The sequence below is a fragment of the Quercus robur genome, chromosome 12, assembly GCF_932294415.1.
Source record: "Quercus robur chromosome 12, dhQueRobu3.1, whole genome shotgun sequence".
Taxonomy (NCBI): domain Eukaryota; kingdom Viridiplantae; phylum Streptophyta; class Magnoliopsida; order Fagales; family Fagaceae; genus Quercus; species Quercus robur.
The window spans coordinates 11030243-11042040 of record NC_065545.1 but is presented as its reverse complement, the minus strand read 5'-3'; the positions used below and the strand labels follow the sequence as shown (position 1 = coordinate 11042040).

General features: G+C 33.5%; 1 pseudogene; it reads right to left on the bottom strand.

Annotated features, from left to right (window-relative positions):
• Window positions 1–2064: 2064 nt before the first annotated feature.
• Window positions 2065–3732, bottom strand: LOC126708125 (pentatricopeptide repeat-containing protein At2g13600-like; annotated as a pseudogene).
• Window positions 3733–11798: the final 8066 nt, after the last annotated feature.

Genomic DNA, 11798 nt, shown 5'->3' with positions numbered 1-11798 from the left:
AAATCTTAGGGGTAGAAGGCCTCTTCCAAAAAGGGGGCAGATAAAGTCAAGAATATCAGCAAATGCTTTCCACTCAGTAGTCTCTATGTTCTCTAGAGCCTCTTGAGATCACCAACACTCCTGCAGGAAAACTTATATGAGGAAGAATTGAAACAATTGAAAGCACTGATCCATGTTAGACATCGTATGATCAGTGATCATTATCTTATTAATATAGTTACTTATTTTTCTTTTACTACTTTCTTTATCCCATTTTCTTTTGCAAATGGAGTGTTTCCATTCTGATAGATTTTACTTTTCCCATGAAGTTGAAGGTTACATTATTCATGGTAATATTAGCACTGAAATGGAGATGCATAATTTCATGACTGGCAAAGATTATGTAAACAACTCTAAAGTATTTATCAATTAAAAAGGGGACAATAGAAAGCACAATGATATGATTAAAGACAACCACAAACCAAAATGCATAGACCTGAAACAACATGAGATCAAATTTATGGGAAACCCTGTGTAGAAACACCGTATGACATGTAGTATCCTCAAGAAATTAAGTGTCAGTTCCCTTGATATCACCTCCAGCTTACTCAAGTCAAGATATTACATCCTGCTTCTTGAAAATTTGAACTAATTTTAAATAGATGAATGCTGCCTATCATAAAATAACAACCAATTCCAATGCCTATAAACATTCATTACTAAGCAAGGGCGGAGCTGTGTTAATGGGTGGGGGGGCCATGGCCCCCAAAATTTTAATTTTTTTTTAAATATATATATATATATATATATAATTATTTTAATGTTTTCAAATTTTAGTCTATAAAAATAAGAGTTGATCCCCCCAAATATTTGAATTAGTCTAATGATGCTCTTAAAAAAAATAATTGCTCTAATAGTTATGAAGATATAACTCTATTTTTCGCAATTCTATTTTTTATTGTAAAATGTGCTCTTATATTTGTTAATTGAAAATACTAAACTCTTTTTTTTTGTTGGGTGTGTGTATATATATATATAACTTATCAAATAAATTAAAATGCGTGTATATATATGTGTGTATATGTAATAAAAAAACATGTGCGTACATATATATATATATATATATATATATATGTGTGTGTGTGTGTGCGTGTGTGTGTGTGTGTGTGTGTATGTGTGTATGTGGCAGTTATCTTGATAAATATATTAGTACCGCAACTTGGTCCCCCAAACAAAAATTCCTAGCTTCGCCCCTATTACTAAGTCATTTGAAAATGTATAAGTTACATGTTGTAGAAAGATGTCACGAGCCCAGCTTGTTCTCATTGGGACAAGAGGTCGCTATGTGTAAAGTAGCCTCCATGATATATCTTTATGTCATAAAATATGAGACTGTAAACATGAAACAAAACTAATATCCTAAGCATATGAAGTCCTAAATCTAATTATTATGTATCTTCTGCCATATCCTCATTCACCCACTGGCCACTTTCTACCGCAAGAACCATAAACAATCTCAAAAGATAGTGAATCAAATAGAGTTATATGATAAACTACTACTTATCCCAAAAGCTCAATCTGATAGGAGATTCTCGAATTTTAATCAATTAACCATTATTCTAACACTATATACTGGCTTACCTTCACCTGGACTTCCAACTCATCAGTCAAGCATTTTTCCTTTTATGATAGAAGATTCATCTATCCTTGGCAAAAATATCAGGAGCAGAATGCCACAGCTTAAAAGAGACCAGATGAAGTCAAGGACAGAAGCAGACACTCTCCACGGGGGACTGTGTAGCAGCAAACTTCTAAAACTTTGTTATGACCACATTCCGATGTCAAAACTCACTTTGAGCAGCCAAAAAAGCACCATAAATGCTGATTTACATGTAATATCTCACTTTTTTTCTTTCTAATGTTGTAGATTTTAGTCAAAAGAAGGCCACACTTGTTAACAGTATCTGTGATGGAAAGTAGAATCCAATCATTGCTTTCAGTTGTGACTAGAAATACTGCCACTGTAGATTAACGACAGAGCTTTTAGTGAGCAATGCACACCTGTGCAGTCATAATTTTGGCTAATGGCAGTTTATGGAGAATTCTCTCTCAGAGTCGTGTTAGTTAACTTGGAACAAATAGCTACAAAGCCATAATTTATGGCCTTTTCAGACTTGCGCCTCTGACCACTAGTCAGATAAATTTTCTGAAGTCATCTGTAATACATATGTTGAATGGATTTCATATGCCAACTGATTTTAGACAATAGGTAACGACACTTGATGAGCTCTGGAAACACACACCCTGTACAGTTAATTGCTGCAAAATAAATTAGAAAACATTTCTTTGCTTCTAATTCATATTTTCATCAGGAAAGCATCGTTTTGATCCAATTTTGGAGACACTAACATCTGATCATACAACTTTATTAGCTCCATATATATTTCTTTACTCTCAGGATGTGTCATGTCGCCAGCAAAAAAGTAATGTACTGATCCTCCAACTTGAATCCAATTAGAACCAGGTTATTTGTGAACTACTTTTTCCTTCATTTGTTTCCTCAATTTTCCAACATCACTCCACATACCAGCAGAAGCATAGACATTTGACAGAAGAAGATAAGCAGATTCATTTTCAGGTTGCAGCTCAAGAAGTTTTCTGGCAACAACATTCCCCAAAATGACATTTCCATGGATGTTGCAGGCTGATAGAAGAATTTGCCATATATGAGCATCAGGGTGAATAGGCATTTGATCAATTGTCCTCTTTGCATCTTCTAGGAGTTCAACTCGACTGAGCAGGTCAACCATACAGGCATAGTGTTCTAAATGTGGGATGACTCCATGAAATTCAAACATAGAGTTTAAGTAATCATTTGCTTCTCTCACTAGCCTTGCATGACAACATGAAGTAAGAAATCCAAGAAAAGTTATCTCATCTGATTCTATTCAAGATTTACACATTTTCTCAAAAACCTCAGAAACTTCATGAAAACAACCGTGTTGAGCATATCCCATTATCATGGCATTCCAAGCAGCCAAATTGTCTCTAGATGTAATCCTAAAAGCCTTCTGTGCATCACCAATGCTTCCGCACTTACAGTAGATGTCAATAGCACTACTTTCCACAAATGTATCCTGATCAAATCCAAATTTAAGACACAGTGAGTGAACTACTCTTCCCTGTACCAAATCTGTCAATGCACCACAAGCTTTGATGACAATACGGAAGATTGTACTGTCCACTTCAAGGTACAAGCTTCTTGTGGTGTAGAACAAATTTAAAGCATCAGCATGGCAATATCTCTTTTGCTTCATCTATCCCATGGCATTTCCCATATGTTTTTATCAAGCAAGACACCATAGAATCATTGAACATAAAGCCACATTTAATCATATGCAAATGAATTTTCATTGCCTGAATTACAGAATTCGAGTTAGAAACAACTTCAAGAATGCTAGCCAGAGTATATTCATTTGGCTGTAGTGAAAGATCACTCATTTGAGAAAACACTTCAAGACCCTGACTACTAAATCCATTCTCAGAATACCCAGCAGTCACAGAATTCCAAGAAACAGAAACTCGATGAACAATATCATCAAAAACATGTCTAGCATCATATATTCCACCACACTTACCGTACATGGACATCAATGCATTGCTAACACAAATCACTTTCAAAAACCCCACCTTTTGATAAAGTGCTTGGACTTGCCTACCGGAAATTAACAGCCTTGTTGTCATCCAAACCATATACACGTAGTCAATTTGGTCCTTATTATTTTCAACTTTCAGTTAAATTTTGGTTAGTGGGTTGATGACAAAAACCAAATCGACTCCAAGTTAAAAATAACATAAACCAAATTTACTGCTATCAAAATTGGCAAAAATACCATTTTTGGCCCCTACATTTGAAATTACTGTCAATTTAATTCTTACATTTTTGTAGTAGTCAATTTGGTACTTATTATTTTCAACTTTCAATCAAATTTCCGTTAGTGAGTTGACGATGAAAACCAAATTGACTCCAAGTTAAAAATTATATAAACTAAATTGACTTGCTATCAAAATTCTTCTTCATATATATATATATATATAATTGAGATTTTTTATTGGACCATGATTGGTTTCTAAGATCACTTCCAACTTTAGGCATTTTACTAATTTGTCCTGGTAAAGCCCCCAAACGGGATGCCCATGACATGTACGTGTGGGATGAACTAAATCTTTATTGAATTTAATTTTTCTATTGGAAGGGGCTCGTACATGTTCTATAGTACCACCTGTGAATACTCCGCGGGTATGAAAAGTTCTTAATGTTAGTTGAGTACTGGGTACCCCAATAGTTTAGCCTGTGATAATAACTACAGCCTCTCCCGTTTCGACGACGCACACGCAAACTCAGTTTAGCACTGCCCAGATTTAGCACCACTACTATTGAATATAAAAGTTAATAATAGTGATACGGTTTTGTACACAACATTGCTAATTGGTCATTAATCTTTGACATGAGAGGCTTGGTTTGATTTAGGAATGAGAGTGATAAAAGTGTTCCTGAGCTCTTTTTGGGGGTTACCATTCTAGAAAGAATTTTGAGACAGCATAAGTGACACGTCCATGGAAACAGTTGACCAATAAGACCATCCCGTTGGTCTGTGAGACTTTAACCCCAATTGGATCCAACCTGCCCATAATTGGTTCGGTTGGTCCGGAAGCTTCCAATCCTAGTAAGCCTCCGTCTTTTGATATGGGTTCGTGGAGAATCCCTTCCACCTGGACCAACAACAAAACTACTAAAGCCCACATTAAGGAGAGACTTGATAGGGCTATGGCCAATTCACCCTGGAACCTCCTATGCCCTTATGTTCTTCTAAAGCACTACCCTATCCAAACTTCAAAAAATGCCCCCCTATCCTCTTTTACATTGAAGGAAACACAAACTCTAGACCAAAACATTATAAATCTGAAGTAGTTTGGATAAGAGATTCTCTAGCAAGGGTGTTGTTGTTAGCTTTAGCTTGGGCAAATTTTGGCTCTCCTAGTCTCCTGTCCACATATTAGTCGATAAAGTAGGGTAGTTACCAATATATTAAGAACACAAATCCTCTGTACCATTTTTTGTATTTCATTTTATGTTTCACCAATCATGGTATAACCAGTTTTGGATGTTGTATTTATAAATTAGTGTATAACTAGTTTTGGAAAATAAAATTGTAATTATTATGTGGATAAATATCAGAACGTGTTCGTACAAATGGTACAGGAATTCTGAACCGTGGTCTTTTGGAAGTTCGATGTCAAAAACTGCAATACAAATAGGGACAAAAAGTTCTTGATTTAAACGATTTAAAAAAAAAAAAAAAAAAAAAAAAACTTTTATATCCAAATTATAGGGTAATTCAAATTTGACAATTATTAGTATCTTGTTGAAGTAACATGTACAGACCTCGAAATTGGAGCACCTGATAGACATTCTTTCATGTATTGGGATACAACATACAAGGGACTTAGCTAGGGCTTGATTAAGATTAGGACTTTACCTCTAACAATCCAAACATCATTTTGCTTTTCTTATTGCAGGGATTGATGTTGTTAGGTTTTTCAACCACATCTCCAAATCCAAGTATAGAATTCGGAAGTATCTATGCTGCAACAGTGGTCATAGCATTGGGCAAATCTGGTCTAGATTCACTTCTACTTGACTTTCTTGAAGATCAGCTGAGCGAGAGAGAGAAAATCCTGACATAGACGAGGACCAAAAAATTAGTCGTACAAATTTTTGTTGGTATACTTACTCTCTTTCTGGATACGCCATTGGTGTCTTTTGGCTTTCAAAAGCTACATGGGAAGAAATCTTCAGGATTGCCACACAGGTGATGGGAGCGAGTTTTTTGTTGTTCTTTTGTGGCTTCAACTTTTACTACCACAAAAAACCAATAGGAGGCCCCCTTGGTATGACTTTTGGAGTTTTCAGGGTAGCTAAATCCAAATGGGATCTCAACTACACTCATAGATCAAGTCAGTTTTTTTGGAAATTTGCACCATGGCTGTTTGTCTGGAATTATACTGGTCAATACAACTGTTGCCAAAAGTTCAATTTTTCAGGTATATCTCTCTCTTAGATAGCAAAACGTCTTTCTGACCTACGCAAGATTTCCCCTCTTTGAATACATACTACAATGTAACCCGTGAATAATAAATTGAAGTGGTGTTATTGATGTTAGCTTAATTTATTAAACATATAGAACATTAGTTTGACTAGGACATTTAGGGATACTAAAATAATTTTTCTCTATAATTTTCATAATATTAGTTACGCTAAGTTTATCATATATATAATTTTAAAAATCACTATTGAATACTACATATACAATATCAATTTACAATCATAGTACGTGAAATTCTACTAAATAAAAAAAAAAAAAAAAAAAAAAAAAAAAAAAAAAAAGATTGGTCCAATAATATCTCCTAATTGAATGGGGATAGATGCATAAGATTATTCAGCTCAATTACAACTTTTTAGTTTCAAGATATTCACATACAAAATATTTGAATAGAAACGGTATAAAAATTATAGTCATTAGTTTAAAGAAAAAATAACAGTGAAAATCTAAACAATTTAATTTTTATGAAAAGCTAATGTGTGTTACCTAGTTAGTAATAGACCGTACATAATAGTCATGGTATATTACATAAATAACTTATAAATTTGATTTTTTTTTTTTTAGTTACACAAAAAAAATGGTTCATAAATATAAAATCATTCAAACTCTCTTTTCCTTTAATTTTATATGTAAAGTTAGATATATGATTAGGTTTTTTTATGGTTTATTTATATTGGACTTTTCATTTTCTACATTGAATTAATTCACTTGGCACAAAAATTAAAAAACTTAGATAAGATGAGACACGTAGCACAAAATTAAACTAATTGAAAACTAATTTTTACACTGAATTAACTCACTTAGCACAAAAATTTAAAAGTTTAGATTCAACGGGATATATGATGCAAAATTAGACTCTAATTGAATTCTAATTTGAAATCTAATTGGATTTCCTCTCAGTTTTGGCTATACACACACACACACTAGAGGGGACATTGACAGTATCTGCATCCTAAAATGATCATATTTAGTGCTTAATGCATAAGAAGACTAGATGGATTCAGATTTTCTAGATTTCTTAAGATATTCTACCAATAGATTTCCTTAAATCCTAACCACTCTTTAATGATTTAATGATCTAGGTTCTGCCATATCAACATTCCACTAACAATATTCTTAAAATAATAAAATAATATTACAAATAAGACAATTAAGATTATTGTTAGTCGAATGCTGGCAAAATCTAGATCATTAAATTATTAAAGAATAGTAAAGATTTAAAGAAATCTATTTGATAGATTACCTTAAAAAATTTAGAGGATTTGAATCCATACTAAACGGAATCTTACCCTTTCTGAAGAGGGGTTGGACTGGACCGCCCCTTTCCATTGCCTTACATATTCTCTCAGCCTTCATGGGTGATACTGATAATATATGTTCATATTGAATACAGGTGGTTAGATAAAGCTGCAATTGTGGAAACATCCTCGATCGTTCCAGTAGAACAAGAGAATCGTGGGAACCTTTACCCAGTTAAACAAGTGAGGGAAGTGAAACGCCTGTTGACATTGATACCTATGTGGATGGCCTTTTTCGCCTATAGTTTAATCCGGGCTAATGGACATACTTTCTTTTTTGAACAAAGAAGCAACATGGACTCTCAAATTTCTCTAACTTATTGATTTTTACTCGAGTCTGTTGCATGCTTCGCAATCAGCAAAATATATACTGCGTTGGTTAATGAAGACAGAAAATCAACAACATAGACTCGACAAAATCGCTGCTGGGATGGTTAGTTCTATATTATGTTGCATTGCAGCTTGGCAGGTGGAGGTCCACAGATTGCTTTTGATTAAGAAAAAAGGAATTGATCCTAGTAAGCCAAGAGACCCGAATGACCCAAATCAGATTATCTCCATGAGTACCTTTTGCTTACTTCCACAGTTTATTTTGTTAGGACTAATGGATGCACTTGCCGTTGAGGGGCTCCAGGAATTTGTCTATAACCACGTTACTAAATCAATTAAGAGTTATGGGAAATTGTTCAGTGACTGTATTAGGCTTTGGAAATTTCTTCAATATAGGGTGTATTTTACTAATTAGACCCTGGTTTAAGGATGTCATAAACAATAGTCATTTGGATAGGTATTTTCTAGCTTTAGCAATACTAGGTTTGGTGTTCTTTTGCATTTATGTGTTTTGTGTTTTACCTAAGTATGCCCACATGGAAGCTCCATCAGAAGATTTAGAATTAGAAGACGTCCTGGAAGATGGTGTTCGAGACTTGACTGAAACCGAAGACGTCTTGGAAGATGGTGTACGAGACTCGACTGAAACGGAAGACCTCTTGGAAGATGGTGTTGGAGACTTGACTGAATTCCTTCCTAGTAGGAGGAATTCCTCTTCCTTCCAATGGAGAAAGGTGCTCGCAGTGATCTCTGTTGCTCGTCACCTATTATCCCCCTTAAAAAAGGGACAACAACACTCTCGGCTTAAAAGCGAATGAAGTGGTTGGCATGCAATCACCCACAGATGGAATTTGTTCAAGCATCCTATGCTATTGAATATTGTAATGCCTCAATGCAAATTGGATCTGCATATCCTAGAAATATTGTTTGCAAAAATTTGCTTGTTGAATTTTAACCTTTCATTAGAATTGGAGCTATGGTTTGGTTTCAACTTTCAATGGCTCTTACAAAGTCTAGACAATTAATTGAGTTATATTATTTATTTATTTAGTATTTTTCATGAATGACAAATTTTATTCGACACAGCAGAAACTATGACAGTTAACAAAAATAAAGTAGCCAGGTTACATTCAACTCTGGCTTCAGATTACACACAAATAACTCCCGTCTAAACCAAAATAGCAACCAAGTTAAAGTTTTAGATTACCATAGATACACAGAACAAGACCAAAACCAAACAAAAGTCAAAGGAATTGAATTGACAGTTGTTTTAATGGTTTAAGTAATTGAATTAACAACTAGACTAGAAGACAAAATTTGGGCTATGACAACAAGCAATGAACCCTCTAATTTGGTCTGTATGCTTCACATTGCTGCAAAAAGACAATCTTTTCCTTATCACTAACAATCGCTGCAAAATACAAATACCGAATCTTCATTTTGAAACTTTTGATTGTGCCATCTAGTATTCCTCTCGAACCAAAGTTAATAGAGATCAAGAGATCAACCTATCTTTAAATGCAAAAATTCTGTGCTGTTTCAACCTTTGTTGCTTCTCCAATTGACAAATTGATTTTCTTTTCTTTTTCTTTTTCCAAATTCGCCGTGGCAGCTTCAATCAATTAATTTTTTTTTTTTTCTATGAAAGCATAGTTACAACTTACAAGAAGAAGGGTGGAAGCATTATTTTCATATTATAGAGATGGTGTTAAAAGATGATATTGGAAATTTCTTCTGTATGCATTGCACAAGGCAAGCCATAAAACTCACACAAAGATGATATTAGAAAAGGCCTAACAAGGGAGTTTTGTCAATGATGCTAGATCAAACAAGAAATGGTGCTGCGCAAGGCTTTCGTGGAGAGACAATGATTCACACGTGAGAGAAAGATTATTGAATGTATACTTGTGAGTAAAATCCAACATTAAATAAGAATCACAAGAATAAGTAAATAGTTACATGCACATATTAGCAATTACTAATTACTATTGATTAACAACCATGAGGTCGTTTTGTCCCTTTATAACCTTTTGTTGCATTACAACTGGGAAAAGTCTTTGTTAACATCATGGCCGACCAGTAAACATAGATACACTTCCTTTTTTTTTTTTTTTTTTTGGGAAAACCACTTCCAACATGTTTAAAGCTAACAAAACTTAGTATAAGTGGAAGATATAAGCTCTTCAAAAAAAAAAAAAAATGGAAGATATAAACCGTATAAATTTTTTTGGATAAGTATATAATTTCTCCCATAGTTTGTGGTGTTTCAAAATTAAATCTGACAGTTTGAAAATTTTAAATTAAAACTTTCAAGTAAATTGCACATGAGAAAATTGTAACTTAGCCTTCACATGGACAACCTATTTTACTTATTACCAAAAAAAAAGAAAGTGCACATAATAATCCGATTCTCATTAGTCATTAAACAGTAGGAACATTTTTTTTTCTAACATTTTATTTTACTTATAAAAAAAAAAAAAAAAAAAAAACAATTTTTAAATTTTTTTTTTTTTTTTTTTTTTTTTTTTTTTGCGTGAACATACTATACATAATTCACATAGCATTTTTCTTTTTTTTTTTTAATGTCTTAATAGGTTAAAATTAAAAATTTGAAGCCACCCCTAAACTATATAGAAAATTGCGGTATACCCAATCAACATGAGTACAATCACATTTTTGCTAACTTACGATGGGCTGGGCCTCGCCATTTATCAGCCTATAACGGATTTAACCATTTGTGTGCTTAGTTGGGCCTTGCGAACCGTTCTTAGAAAAAAGCATTAACATGTCCAGCATTTTCCAATTCACACAAAACTCAGTTCTTCCGTGGCAGCTGACTTGGTTTTTGTTACAGAACAAATGGCGTGAAAATTAGCAGGCAAACCCAAAGTATTTTGAGCAATGCTCCGTACACAAAAATTTTCATAACAAGTTTTAACTAGTTTTCATTTGAACCCACCAAATACTTAACTTTTTTTACCTATTACTTATAATAAGTGAAAAATTGTGTGTTTAGTGGATTCTAATTAGCTCAACTGGTAAAGTCTCTGATAGTTGAATAAGAAATCTAGGGTTCAATCTTTGTCTACACAAAAAATTAATTAGTATCTTGATCTGATAATAAAGAGCTATCATTAGAAGCAGACGTCATAGATTAAAAGTTGAAACTTTCTAAAATAAAATAAAATAAAAATGTGTGTTTATAAACTCTCTTTATCTTTATCCAGTTGGAAAAATCCAACATGGAAATGGAAGCAGTGGCAAATAGTTTCTCCATTTCCATTAGAAGGGTCCACCTCAACCACTCCTCCACTAGGGCGCACCTACAACGTTTCACATGGATGACATGTCATATGAATATGATGCAACAATTCACTCACCCTGATTGGATTGGCCTAAATTATGCTCTTGCTCTGCTTTTTTTTCTTTTTTCTTTTTTTTTTCCTTAATAAATTGAAAAAAAAATTGAGAAATTTTGTATCTCTTATATTATATTTTTCAGTGAGTTCTAATTAGTTTAACTGATAAAGTTTTAGATGATTGAATAAGAGATCTAAGGTTCAATTTCTGCGTTCACCAAAAACTGATTGGTGTCTTGGTCTGATGATAAAGAACTATCATCAGAAGCGGACGCCATAGGCTAAAATTCTCTAAAATATATATATTTCAATAATAATAAAAAGCATTTAATCTTCCGCTTTTCTTTTTCTTTTTTGGTTGGTCATCTCATGGGTGAACTTCTTTCTGTCCAATTATGTACAGATTTTTTTTAGAGAGGCGAGATAGCTCTATTTGGGCCATTTGGGTACTAACTGAGGCCTTGTTTTTCCACAAGAGAGTCTATTCTAAATCATTTTGATATTCTTTGAAAGCAGAATAATTATGTGAAAGCAACTTTTGAAAACATGTCCAATAATAATTTTTAGCGCATTCAATCATTATTAGAGTGGTTTGTAATACTTTTTCAAATCATATTTCCCCTTTCTTCATTATCTACATATTACAAAAGTTATATACCTACCTACAT